Consider the following 14150-nt stretch of genomic DNA (forward strand, 5'->3'; position numbering starts at 1 on the left):
AACATTTGACAGAGGTTTTAGAATCATGCATGAGTTCTAAAATAGTCAAAAAGTAAAATAAAAGGAACCGCTAAAGATGATAACAGGTTTATAAAGAAGATTGCTAACAAAGTTGAAGCAGGGAACCATAAATATTATTATAATACTGACTAATTTTCAGCACATTTATGTGGCCTTTCAGCATGAGAGTTCAGCAAATGTTCATTTAAAATTTTTTTAATGTATGTTGAAGATATACAAAGTCATATTATAGAATACAAATACAGGAGCAGCCGGAACTCCAGCATCGAGGCCTTCGCTGTCTGTCAGGGCTATGACCCTCCCGAGGGCTTCATGCCGGACCTGAGCAAGCCCTTGCTGGACCACTCTTACGACTCAGATTTCAACCAGCTTGATGGTCCCACCCGCATCATTTTGCCTTTTGTGACCCGTGGGGACCTGAGCTCCTATGACTCGGACCGCAGTTACCCACTGGACCTAGAGGATGGCTCAAAGTACAAGTATACTCCACCTACACAGCCCCCATCTCACCACCATACCAGGAGGCCTGCACATTGAAGAAGACGGGGCAGCTGGCCAAGGAGATCCACCCCCAGGACTGCCCCATCAGCAGAGTGGACACATTTCCTCAGCCCCTGGCGGCCCTTCAGTGCCACACCCTGCTGGCCCCTGAAATCTAGAAATGTGACTCTGAGCCTGCATTGACCCCTTCCCCACTTGCCTCTTTCTGACCCAAACCTCATGGTTTCTGGGGCCTAAATTCTCTTTCCTGCCTCCCAACAGCTATAAAAAATTGGTAAAACCAAGCATAATGAATGGAAAAGTTTCACCAAAAAAAAAATATATATATATATATTTTTAATTTTAATTAAAAACATTTTTTAAAAAAATTTTGAAATACATTTTAAAAATGTTACCCTAATGAAGCTAATAAACATGGTCATGATCTCACATTAGTTACTTACATTTTGTTTTTAAAACTTTTTTAAAACGATTTATTTTCAGTAATCAGCACAACCTAATCAATCTCTAATTCCCATTACATTTAATGTTTTCCAAATTTTTATGCTAACATTTTGATCTCATCATTAATAAATTATAAACTACTAAAGCTTCCAAATTTGCCTTTTCAAAATTATTGAAAAGAGTTGATGTTAGTATAAATGCAGCCATTTCTTTGTTCTTACAGTGGTGGTTGCTAGCTTATTTAGAAGAATTCTAAAACCAAAATATACTTAACCAGAAATGGATAAGTTGGAATATTTCTGTTTAACAGCCAAAATTTTTGAAACCAGAAATATGTAGTTGATATATTATTTCAGTACATACATTAATTTCAGTTATGCTATTACTATTATATTGGTAATATCAATTTTTAATAAACAGTGCTGGTGTTGAAAAATATAACTTCTAATTAGTTGATACATAAATGTGTATGACATGACATGTTTTCTATTGGTTTTTTATTTTTATTTATTTACTTATTGTATTTTCCATGATACTTTAAGTTCTGGTGTAAATGTACAGAACGTGCAGATTTGTTACATAGGTATACATGTGCCATGGTGGTTTGCTGCATCCATTACCCTGACATCAACATTAGGTATTTCTCCTAATGCAATCCCACCCATAAGCCCCCACTCCTGGCAGGTTCCATTGTGCGATGTTCCCCTCCCTGTGTCCATGTGTTCTGATTGTTTGACACCCACTTATGAGTGAGAACATGCAGTGTTTGAGTTTCTGTTCTTGTGTTAGTATCCTGAGACTGATGGTTTCCAGCTTCATCCATGTCCCTGCAAAGTGTGTGAACTCATACTTTTTATAGCTGCATAGTATTCCATGCTGTAATTGTGACACATTTTCTTTACCCAGTCTATCATTGATGGGCATTTAGGTTGGTTCCAAGTCTTTGCTATTGTGAACAGTGCCACAATAAGCATACATGTGTATGTGTCTTTATAACAGAATGATTTATAATCTTTTGGCTATATGCCCAGTAATGAGGTTGCTGGATCAAATGGTATTTCTAGTTCTAGATCCTTGATTAATTGCCATGCTGTCTTCCACAATGGTTGAACTAATTTACACTCCCACCAACAGTATAAATGTGTCCTATTTCTCCACATCTTCCCAGCATATTGTCTCCTGACTTTTTAATGATCACCATTCTAACTGGCATGAGATGGTATCTCAGTGTGGTTTCGATTTGCATTTCTCTAATAATCGATGATGAGCATTTTTTCATGTTTGTTGGCTGCATAAATGTCTTCTTCTGAGAAGTGTCTGTTCATATTCTTTGTCTGCTTTTTGACGGGGTTGTTTCTTGTGAATTTGTTTAAGTTCTCCATAGATTCTGGATATTAGCCCTTTGTAAGACGAGTAGACTACAAAAATTTTCTTCCATTCTGTAAGTTGCCAGTTCACCCTAATGTTAGTTTATTTTGCTGTGCAGAAGCTTTTAAGTTTATAGCTAAATTCCATTTGTCTATTTTGGGTTTTGCTGTCATTGCTTTTGGTGTTTTAATCCTGAAGTCCTGGTCTGTGCCCATGTCCTGAAAGTTTTTCTTCTAGCATTTTTATGGTTTTAGATCTTACATTTAAATCTTTAATCCATTTTGAGTGAATTTTTGTATAAGGTGTAAGGAAGGGATTCAGTTTCAGCTTTCTGTATATGGCTAGCCAATTTTCCCAACACCATTTATTAATAGGGAATCCTTTCCCTATTGCTTGTGTTTGTCAGGTTTGTCAAAGATCAGATGGTTGTAGATGTGTGGTGTTATTTCTGAGGCCTCTGCTCTGTTCCATTGGTCCATATCTCTGTTTTGCTGTTGTTGCTGTCGTTGTTGTTGATTGAGATAGGTCCCTATCTTTCGCCAGGCTACAGTGCAGTGGTGCATTCTTGGCTCACTGCAAACTCTGACTCCCTATTTTATACAATTCTCCTGCCTCGCTCTCCTGATACCTAGGATTACAGACACATGTCATCAGGCCCAGCCAATTTTTGTATTTTTGGTAGAGACAGGTTTCACCATGTTGGTCAGGATGGTCTTAATCTCCTGACCTCATGATCTGCCTGCCTTGGCCTCCCAAAGTGCTGGGATTACAGGTGGGAGCCACTGCCCTTGGCCTGGTTCTTTGTATCATGTAAATTCCTTGTTGTATTTCCCAATTGTATGAAAATATATACCAGAATTAGTGCCCTCCTCTGAAAAAACACAGTCCTCCCATTGTGTTTTTTAAATAACAAGGAGAAAAGTTACCTCCATTGCTGTTGCTACATGCCATGCTTTAGTAATTTTGGTTTCAATTTGGTAAGCAAGACACTTATGTGCATGCTTTTTCTTTTGCTATTAGTCCATAATTTTTTCAATATTAGAAACTAATGAAACTACAATGCCTCAAAGTAAAATATTGAAAGCCACTTAGATTCTAAAGTCACAATACAAGAAAAAGCAGTAAAGAAAGTAAATATTTATTGACAATCACTATATGGTGAGAATAATTCTACCAGGTATTCTAAGAATCATTACATTACTACTCACACTAATCAGGCAAGAATGATAAGATTCTCATTCATTTGATTTAACAGTAAAAACTCGGAAAAGATACATTTTGTTTTTTTAAAAAAAAAAAAACAGTAGCTATCGGGCTAGTATTCAAACTAAAACCATCTGCTATTGTACTTTTAACCACGAATCCATTGATATAATGTTCATACTAACCCTTGGTCAGTGTAAACTTCGTATGCACTTTGCCCTGACGTGAACCAGACCTTATCAGATTTGTCTCCTATCTCTAGACTTTGATATTATTTCAAAACGTGTACACTAGGTCCATTAAAAATTGTACTGGATAATTTAACCTCTGTACTCTCAAATATTTATTTCACCCTTTGAAGTTATCTGATTTGAAGTTCTACGCAAGAAATACTTGTTTATTCTTATATTATCTCATCACATCTTGAAATCTTATGCATCCAATAATTCTAGCCCATAAACTAAAATCGATATAACCACCATGAAATAAAATATTTTATTTTTTGTCCACTTTTATGTGGCACTCATTTTTAGCATCTACACAAAGATTTCACATATTTATATTTTCTGGTTCATTACATAAGTTGGTGTCTATTTTATGTTATTTTAGCTGTAAATAGAAAGTTATGTGGTTATCAATCATTGATTATGATGTCTCTAAAGATCAAAAACTCTTCTGGATTGAGCTTCTCATGCACCACAATGGGGGCAAGTACCTGCTGCCATCTTCACACAACCTCACATGGTGCCAGTACTGCTGAGTGTGTTGGCTTGTGTGGCAATTGTTACTCTATTTGTCATAATATGTTGCTTGATTATCAAAAGTTCATGAAGACAAGAAAGAAGGAATAGAGTGAAGCACTGTTTGACATCTAAGGCAGGCAGGCATGATACAGAAGATCATGCCAATTAAGGCCACCACTATGCATCAAGATACGTACTAAATTCTTGGCTACATTTTATAAGACCTGTGCCTTCTTGATTTGTTCAAAATTTTTACTCTTTGTTAAACATTAAGTAGTATACAATCTTAATTTCAGAAAACCTGTAATAATTCGATTTTGATGCTTAATTATGTATATTTTAAAACAAAATAAAATGAGATTCACTTGAAATTCACGCTGTTTACTTGAGAAAGTCAGAAAGACTTTTTTCTGTGCATTTTTTGGAATCTTCTTGATTTATACATATATTATATTTTACATATTTATATATTTTATGTATATTTATATATTACATATTTATATTTTATGTACTTATATATTATATAATAAATGTATATATTATATATATTTTTGTAATATGTTTATATATTATATTTTTATTGTTTTATTTCAACTTTTAAGTTAAGAAGTACATGTGAAGGATATGCATGTTTGTTACAGAGGTAAGGAAACCTCTTCTCTATAAGCAAATGCAATCACATGGAATATATGTGTCCCTGTCAGAAACAACAACAACAAAAACAGAGCAAGACCCTTGTTAAAAACTGTAAGACAAATTTTACTTTGACTACTGAGGCAGGAGATAGAGACTGCTGTATGAACTGAGCTCAACTTCAACTAAGACAAAGGTAACTGAAACTTTTCAAGAAAATCTGTTCAGGAATAAAAAGGGAATATGAGGAAATAAAAATAAGGAAACAAAAAAAGAGTGGTGGGCTCTATGGAAATAGAAAATTACATAAAAATTCCGTGAAAAATGACTGATAATTATTGGACAAGGTGAGTTAAACAGTGTAATTTTGCAATTTGTCAGGATCACATTTTATTGAGCAAAGCCTCAGCATGAAAGCTAGGGTCACCTTCAGGACAAATCCATGATATAGTGCACAAACAAGCCAGACTAAACTTGACCAAGTTTCCTAATATGGTGTTTAGGCAAGTCTTTTGTGTTACATGGCAGTTTCCAATTCATATCCTTCATGAAATACCAAATATTTTCTCACGAAAAGTTTTTTTTGTTTAAAAACCCTAGATGGTTGTAACTGGCTTCCTAACCAAAACTATGCAACTTGGTAAAATCTTTGGTTAGAAAGACTAAAGATGTTTTGCACTTGAGGCCCTGAATATGCTTGAGTTACTATTTTTGCTTTAGTAATGACCCTTTGTAATTGGATAGTAATCCACAAAATAAAAGGCTAGCTCCCTTTAGTTAGGAATTATAAATACGGTCCAGCAAGTTTAGTCCAGTCTCCCTAGATTGTGTTACATGATTTCTCTCTTGCAATAAGATCTCATGTTTCTTGCCCTTATCTTGTCAGGTATGATATTTACAATTACTTTAATTTCTGAAATACTGAGGATATACAAACCAGAAATGTATACAATTATTTTACTTATTCTCTCCTCATAAGGACAAATAAATTGTAGAGGGAATTTATAGCCAAATATTCTGTGCAACAATTTTTAAAGTCTATACTGGAGAAAACATAAGAAATGGCAAAATCTCTCCAATACCTGCATTTAAATATTGCTCATTACAGACTTTGGACTCAGAACAAAGTTTGAAAAGCAAGTAACAGACAAGAAGGGAACCAGCTTCAGAGCAGTTCTCACAGGAAACATGTCTAAAATAGTTGAATGAGCGAGGTGTAATGATTATTTCTGACACATGGAATACATTTTTATAGTACTTTTCTCTATGAAAAAATATTTTGGCAATAATTGATAAAACGAATTACTATAATGTCTAGAAAAGAAATATACACTAAATATTTTTCTTTATTAAACTTTGAACATATATCCATGTCATTAGAAAAAAATAGCAAAATTAAAGAAAAAATTGTAACGCATTAGTGCTCTTTATAGTAATGTCTTCTTTAAAAAACAGGGGAAACCTTATATACAAAGATTAGCCTGGAGAAATAAGGAAGCTCAACATGTACTACACAACCTAAATTTCAGTCTACTTATATTTTCTTAATGAAACAACTTCTGAAAATGCATCAAGGGCCTTACCAAAATAGATCTTCTTTGCAATTCTTAGACCATATATCCGGATATAAAAATCTATATCTATTGATGAGTTATCAAAGAATAATTGCATTTGCTTTAATTTTGAGAAGTCTTTTCACATAAAGCACTATGTATACATATAGTTAGGAAAGTATGTAAACATGAAGGTTTACTTGATAGAGAACCATAAAAGCATATAGCATGTTAATTTCAAAAAATCACATTATGCATGCGTCTGTTTCTTTGAGATTGATTCTACAAGCTTTTAACTATCTTAGCAGTTAAGAAAATTTAAACATGGACACTCTAAGCGCTCATGTGGAATGACTGAATTGAAAATAGCATTCTTCATCATTGTGATAATCTTTTTCTATAAAATTTTTAATATGTTGCTTAAAGACTGGAACATGGAAGCACCACAGAAGTTGACGACAAAAATGTAATAATTGTGAATTTAATCATGAAGATAACATATGCAACTAACTCTATCTAGGTCAAGGACAGATGGTTTATGCAGGAGTTTTCACAACTAGTATCTGTGTGGAATGCAACGTTTCTTAAAAGATAAAACAAATGTGCTAATTAGAAGTTTCCTTTGAATATTCTTTAAATATAGCCTTTAATATTCTTATATACGTTCTTTAATATTCTTAAATAATATTCATATACATTTTAATACCCAATGATAATCATAAAAATTACTGAATAACAGTAAAGAGTAGGATTTTAGAATTTGGGCTATGTCTTCCTGCATCTACCACTTGACAATCACTCCAGTGTTTTCTACTGATGAGGCTTAACATTCAACTAGCTGGCAAAGGATGAATGTTTATGGGATCCTGATTCAGTATCATAAAGCTGTATTTGCACCCAAGGAACAAAAATTGAAAACTTGTAAAGCATAACATTTCAAATTTCTCATTTGTTATTATTCTAAAAGTTATTGTTCCTTCAGACAGTGAATCATGGTAAAATTCAGATGAATAGGAGGCATGGCTTTCTTTTGAAAATAACATTTTTGAAAGTTGGGGCATATAGAGGTTCTGAGAAAAATGAGCTTAGAGTTGACCCACTGAGTTCACCATCCCACTGGTGGTCGCTTCCCTAATGTCCAAATGTATAATAAGAAATGAGATACTAGCAGATTGGATTTTTAATTTCAGTAGTATCTAGCTTGGACTTAGAGGGAGTCTCGTGCTGGGCCCAAGTGTACCTTCCCCTATCACCAGTCTACTCATACTCCCAACAAACCAACACTGGCGTAGCAAGTTATTTGGTGCTTTTCTTATGATGGATATTAACTTTCACCAGTTCAAACCACATCAAGATGTATCATTGATTTCATTGTAAGTTCCTAATTATTAGTTTGATTAATCTCCTTTTTGGTTTATGATCCAGTGAGAATTTTGTTTATCTACTGTACTCATTTTTTCAAGTGATGTTTTTCTTTGATTCTTCTTTGGTATAGAGACTTTATTAAGGATGAGTTCATCTTCGTAAAGATCTAGAATCCTGACTCCGTATGACAGTGGTTCAGAGTGATTGAGAAAAAAAAAAAAAAAGATTAATAAAGGGGAGGTAAACAAGTGAAATTTAATGCATAATCCTTAGTCAGATAAGGTGAACTTTGTTGTTTGGATAGATCAGTCATAATGAGGACATGCAGTTCGCAATAGGTAGAACAGAATGAAATAAAAAATGAGACAAATACATTGAATCAGGTCAGAAATGCTTTAACAAAGCATGTAACTGGTTGTTAAGACCAAGAATACAAACAAAAAAAGAGGGCTTGGGAAGAAAAACACGTAATCAGGAAATTTTTAATGTAAGGTATTAACAAGCAACACTCTTCGGTTTTTATCAGTTTACTCCAGTTTGTAGGGCATTGTTGATTTCTCCTGAGGGCCCTATCAGTCAAGCATTTGGCTTCATTCTATTTCATATAATAAACAAACATTTCATATATTTAGGGAGCCTTTTTCTGATTTCAAAAATATCTAAATATGTTTGTATTCATCCTTCTCATCTTATCCCGTTCCTGTTTTATATTAGCGACTCTTGCATCTCTGAATGTTTTAATCATGCCCATTTAAAAATCTCATTTTGTTCAGGCATATTGTCACATCTGTAAGCCCAACACTTTGGGATGTTGAAATGGGAGGATTGTTTGAGCCCAGGAGTCTGAGATCAGCCTGGACATCATAATAAGAGTTCATCACTACAAAAAAATTAAAATACTAGTTGGGTCTGGTGGCATACAACTCTGGTCCCAGCCACTTGGGGAGCTGAGGTGAGAGAATCAATTGAGTTTGGGAGGTTGAGGCTGCAGTGAGCTGTGATCACACCACTGCACTCCAGTCTGGAAAACAGAGTGAGAGAATCACTTGAGCTTGGTAGGTTTAGGCTGTAGTGATTCCTGATCACACCACTGCACATCAGCCTGGACTACAGAGCAACACCTTGTCTTAAATATATATATATATAATTAAAGTCCTATTCTGATTGTTTCCTCTATCTAAAATCCTAGGGTGTAAAACTGGCTATTTCCTTATGTGGTTTTCTTGAGGAAATTTTCAACAGGTGTTGATTTCTGCAATATTCCTCATATTCTTGTGCTGGTCCCATGTGTACCCTTCACCTATCACCAGTCTATTCATACTCCCAAAGCATTGTAAGAGCACTTCTTCACTATATTTAAAATTGCCTCTCTTGCAGTCTTGGGAGATCTCTAGTTCCACTCATATTTTGTTATTTATTTTTTTCACAGAATTCAGAGCACTCCATAAATTTTTGTTCCTTACTTCTAGGTACTATGTCTCATTTGGTTTCTTCCCAAACATCATTTTTTCATAGTTTTTACAAGTGACTATTTACAGAATTCCTTCCATTTTAACAACTTGTGGAATCCATACTTCATTTTATACTAACTTTTATGTGTTGTCCAATGTCATTTTTTCTGTTGCTTGTGTATGTTTCTGGAGCAGGAGAGGGAGAAAGTCACTTATGATCACCTCAGTATACTACATTGTTTAATTTATTTAAGGGTAGTTTTTAGGACACCAATTTCATATATAAAACCCTATGAGTAAATATTTTAAAATGCTTAATACATGTTGCAGTAGTTGTAAAAATATAAATTCACACAATTTTTAAGATTTTGTTGTGTTTTTAATGTCCATATGTCATGAATTTCATAGGTGCTTAGAGGCTTCTGTTGACCAAATCAAAGCTTATATTTGTGGAATTTTGAGACATCACTGCAAATACTTTCACATTCTTATCAAACCCTTGTCCCTCCCTTTGAAGTGTGGCAGGGCTTGTGGCTTTCTCAGAAAGAGAGTATAGTGAAAGTGACAACAAAATTTTGAAAACTGTTAGAAAAGGCAGTACATTATCTCTGCCTCTCTGTCTCTGTTTGTCTGTCTGTCCCTGTCTTTTATTTATCTCTTTTTGTTCCTCTCTCTGTCTTTCTCCTTCTCCCTCTCTCTCTTTTACTTCCTCTATACACTTTAGACCCAGTGTCACATCCAAAGTCCTGATGATCAATGACAATTTCGGGGAGAGATGGAAAGAGGAGGCTAGGAAGTTACGACTATTTAGTCCCATAGGAATTAGTCTTGGACCTCAATCACCAAGTATGTGAATGAGTGACCTTCAGATAATTACATCCCAGCCACCATATGAAAGTAATGGTCTGAGAAATACAGTGTATGAACCACATAGCTGAGCCCACCCAATACTCATGATATGGGAGCTGTAATAAAATGCTTGTTTTTCAAAGTCTCCACAATTGAGGGCAGTTTGTTATAAAGTTATAAATAACTACAAAGATATCTCTAAAAATTTAATTATACATTTATAATAATTTACAGTTAAGGTAGAGTCAAGAAAATGGAATTACAAATGTAGCATTTTGAAAATAACTGTAAAGCAGAAAGGGAAGTCAGCACAGGATGTTGGTTAAGAGCTCTTGCACTCTGGATCCAGTTAGCCNGGGAGCTGAGGTGAGAGAATCAATTGAGTTTGGGAGGTTGAGGCTGTAGTGAGCTGTGATCACACCACTGCACTCCAGTCTGGAAAACAGAGTGAAAGAATCACTTGAGCTTGGTAGGTTTAGGCTGTAGTGATTCCTGATCACACCACTGCACATCAGCCTGGACTACAGAGCAACACCTTGTCTTATATATATATATATATATATATATATATATATATATATATCTCAAAAATTAAAGTCCCATTCTGATTGTTTCTTCCATCTAAAATCCAAGGGTGAAAATCTTCCCATATGTATAACTGGCTATTTCCTTATGTGGTTTTCTTGAGGAAAATTTCAACAGGTGTTGATTTCTGCAATATCCCCCATATTCTTGTGCTGGTCCCATGTGTACCTTTCACCTATCACCAGTCTATTCATACTCCCAAAGCATTGTAAGAGCACTTCTTCACTATTTTAAAATTGCCTCTGTTGCAGTCTAGGGAGATCTCTAGTTATACACATATTTTATTGTTTATTTTTTTCACAAAAGTCACTGCACTCTGTAGAGTAAATTTTTGTTCCTTACTTCTAGGTACTATGTCTCATGTGGCTTCCTCCCAAACATCACTTTTTCATAGTTCTTACAAGTGACTATTTACAGAATTCCTTCCAATTTTAACAACTGGTGGACATCCATCCTTCATTTTATACTAGCTTGTGTGTGTTGTTCAATGCCATTTTTTCTGTTGCTGGTGTATGTTTCTGTAGCAGAAGAGGAGAGAGAAAGTCACTTATGATCACCTCAGTATACTATGTATTTTATTTGAGGGTAATTTTTAGGACACCTATTTAATATATAAAACTCTATGAGGGAACATTTAGAAATGCTTAATACATGTTGCAGTATTCGTAAAAATATAAATTCACACAATTTATAGGATTTTGTTGTGTTTTTAATGTCTATATGTCATGAATTTCATAGTTGCTTAGAGGCTTCTGTCGACCAAATAAAAGCTTATATTTGTGAAATTTTGAGACATCACTGCAAATAGTTTCACATTGTTTTCAAACCGTGGTCCCTCCCTTTGAAATGTGGCAAGGCTTGTGGCTTTCTCAGAAAAGAAAGTATAGTGAAAGTGACAACATAATTTTGAAAACTGTTAGAAAAGGCAGCACATCATCTCTGTCTTTCTGTCTTTGTCTATCTGTCTGTCCCTATCTTTTAATTACATCTTTTTTTTCTCTGTCTCTGTCTTTCTCCTTCTCCCACTCTGTCTTTCACTCCCTCTATACACTTTGGAGCCCAGTGTCACACCCAAAGTCCTGATGATAAATGACAATTTTGGGGAGAGATGCAAACAGGAGGCTAGGAAGTTATGATTATTCAGTCCCATAGGAATTAGAGTCTTGGACCTCAATCACCAAGTATGTGGCTGAATGACCTTCAGATAATTACATCCCAGCCACCATATGAAAGTAATGGCCTGAGAAATGCAGTGTATGAACCACCTAGCTGAGCCCACCCAATACTCATGATATGGGAGCTGTAATAAAATGCTTGTTTTTCAAAGTCTCCACAAGTGAGGGAAGTTTGTTAAAAAGTAATAAATAACTACAAAGATATCTCTAAAAATTTAATTATACATTCATAATTTACAGTTAATGTAGAGTCAAGAAAATGGAAACTACAAATGTAGCATTTTGAAAATAACTGTAAAGCAGAAAGGGAAGTCAGCACAGGATGTTGGTTAAGAGCTCTTGCACTCTGGATCCAGTTAGCCTGAATTCAAGTCCCTGCAAAACAATTACAAAATTTTGTGGGGTTAGGCAAGTAGCCTCACCTCTATGCCTCAACTTCTCTATCAGTGAAACAGGGATGAAGTAATGCCATTATCTGCCTCATGTGGCTGATCAAAGGATAGACTCATTAACTTGGTAAAGCATTACAAACAGTTGCTGTACATAGCAAATTAAATTTACATTAATTACAGTCATTATTAAGTAGACAGAAAAATTTCCACAATGATTTGAGTCATTATCTAATTACTTCATATTTTTTTTAATGTAGCATGTTTCAAATGGAAATGATATAAATAACAGCATTTGCTATTTTAAAATATGTAGGAATTACATTTATTATAATTTAATTAACCAAGGGCTGACAAATCAGTGCCTCTGAACAAAATCTGGCCAGCCACATGTTTTTTTAATATTTGAGGTAAAAATCACACAAAATAAAATGTACATTTTAACAATTTTAAAGTGAACAATTCAGTGGCATTCACAGTAATGTATAACTATCACTGTGATCTAGATCTAAAACTGTCACCAACCTAAAAGGATCTGTATGCACATTAGATAGTCACTTACCATTCAAGCAGTCTGTAGCCTGGTAACCCAGAATTTTGTGTTAAAATCATTCTGTAGTATATTAGGAAATTTTTTAAAAGGCATACCACAATATAATTTTCAACTAGAAGTTTTTTTTCTTAATTTTTGCATGTCCCATTTGTTCTTAAATTGCAATTTTCTCATATATAAAAACTTACTTTTCATGTCTTTTGTCCAAGTTTTTTCCTTTTATATTGTACTTTAGGTTCTGGGGTACCTGTGCAGATCATACAGGATTGTTGCATAGGAACAAACATGGCAAGGTGGTCTGCTGCGTTCATGTCCCCATCACCTACATCTGGTATTTCTCCCTTCGTTATCCCTCCCCATGCTCCCCATCCCATGTTGCCCTTCCCCTAGCCCAAGTTTTAGGGAGCTGTTTGTTTTGCTTTGATTTTTGTAAATTTGTTTAAATTTCGTATAGATGCTGGATATTAGAACTTTGTCAGATGCATAGTTAGCAAACATTTTCTCTCATTCTATGGATTGTCTGTTTACTCTTGATAGTTTCTTTTGTTGTACAGAAGCTCTTTAGTTTGATTGAATGCCATGGTGGGTTTTTGCTTTTGTTGTAATTGCTTTTGGTTTCCTCATTATGAAAACTTATCCCATTTCTATCTCTAGGATGGTATAGCCTAACCAATAAGCATTTGAAATATATATATATATATACCCTCAATGTTACTGATCATTAGAGAAATGCAAGTCAAAACGACAATGATATTCCATCTCACACAATTCAGAATACAATCTCACTTCAGGTACTGGTGAGGATGCAGAGAAAAAGGAGTGCCCATAAACTGTTAATAGGGGTGCAAATTAGCACAGCCACTGTGGAAAGCCACTTGTGGTGATTCCTTGAAGGCCTAAAAAGGCAGCTACCAATAAATCCACCAATTGCATTCCTTGGTATATACCTAACAGAATATACATCATTCTATCACAAAGACACCTGCATATATATGTTCGTTGTAGCACCGTTTGCAATAACAATATAGAATCAATCTGAATGCCCATGAATGATAGACTGGACAAAGAAAATGTGGTACATATATACTGTAGAACAGTATGCAGCCATGAAAACAAACAAGGTTACTTCCTTGGTGGAAGCAAAGATAGAGCTAGATGCCATGATTCTTAGCAAACTAATGCAGGAGCAGAAAATGAAATACCACATGTTCTCACTTATATTGGGAGCTAAATGATGAGAACACATCAACACAGAGAGAAAAACAACAGACTTAATGGAAGGTAGAGGATGGGAGGAGAGAGAGAGGATAAGAATAA

The 14150-nt window shown here is 34.8% G+C and overlaps 1 pseudogene; it reads left to right on the top strand.

Annotated features, from left to right (window-relative positions):
* The first annotated feature begins 219 nt into the window (after positions 1 to 219).
* On the top strand, positions 220 to 798 carry LOC108284796 (annotated as a pseudogene).
* Positions 799 to 14150: the final 13352 nt, after the last annotated feature.

Source organism: Cebus imitator, unplaced genomic scaffold (genome assembly GCF_001604975.1).
Source record: "Cebus imitator isolate Cc_AM_T3 unplaced genomic scaffold, Cebus_imitator-1.0 Scaffold283, whole genome shotgun sequence".
Lineage (NCBI taxonomy): Eukaryota > Metazoa > Chordata > Mammalia > Primates > Cebidae > Cebus > Cebus imitator.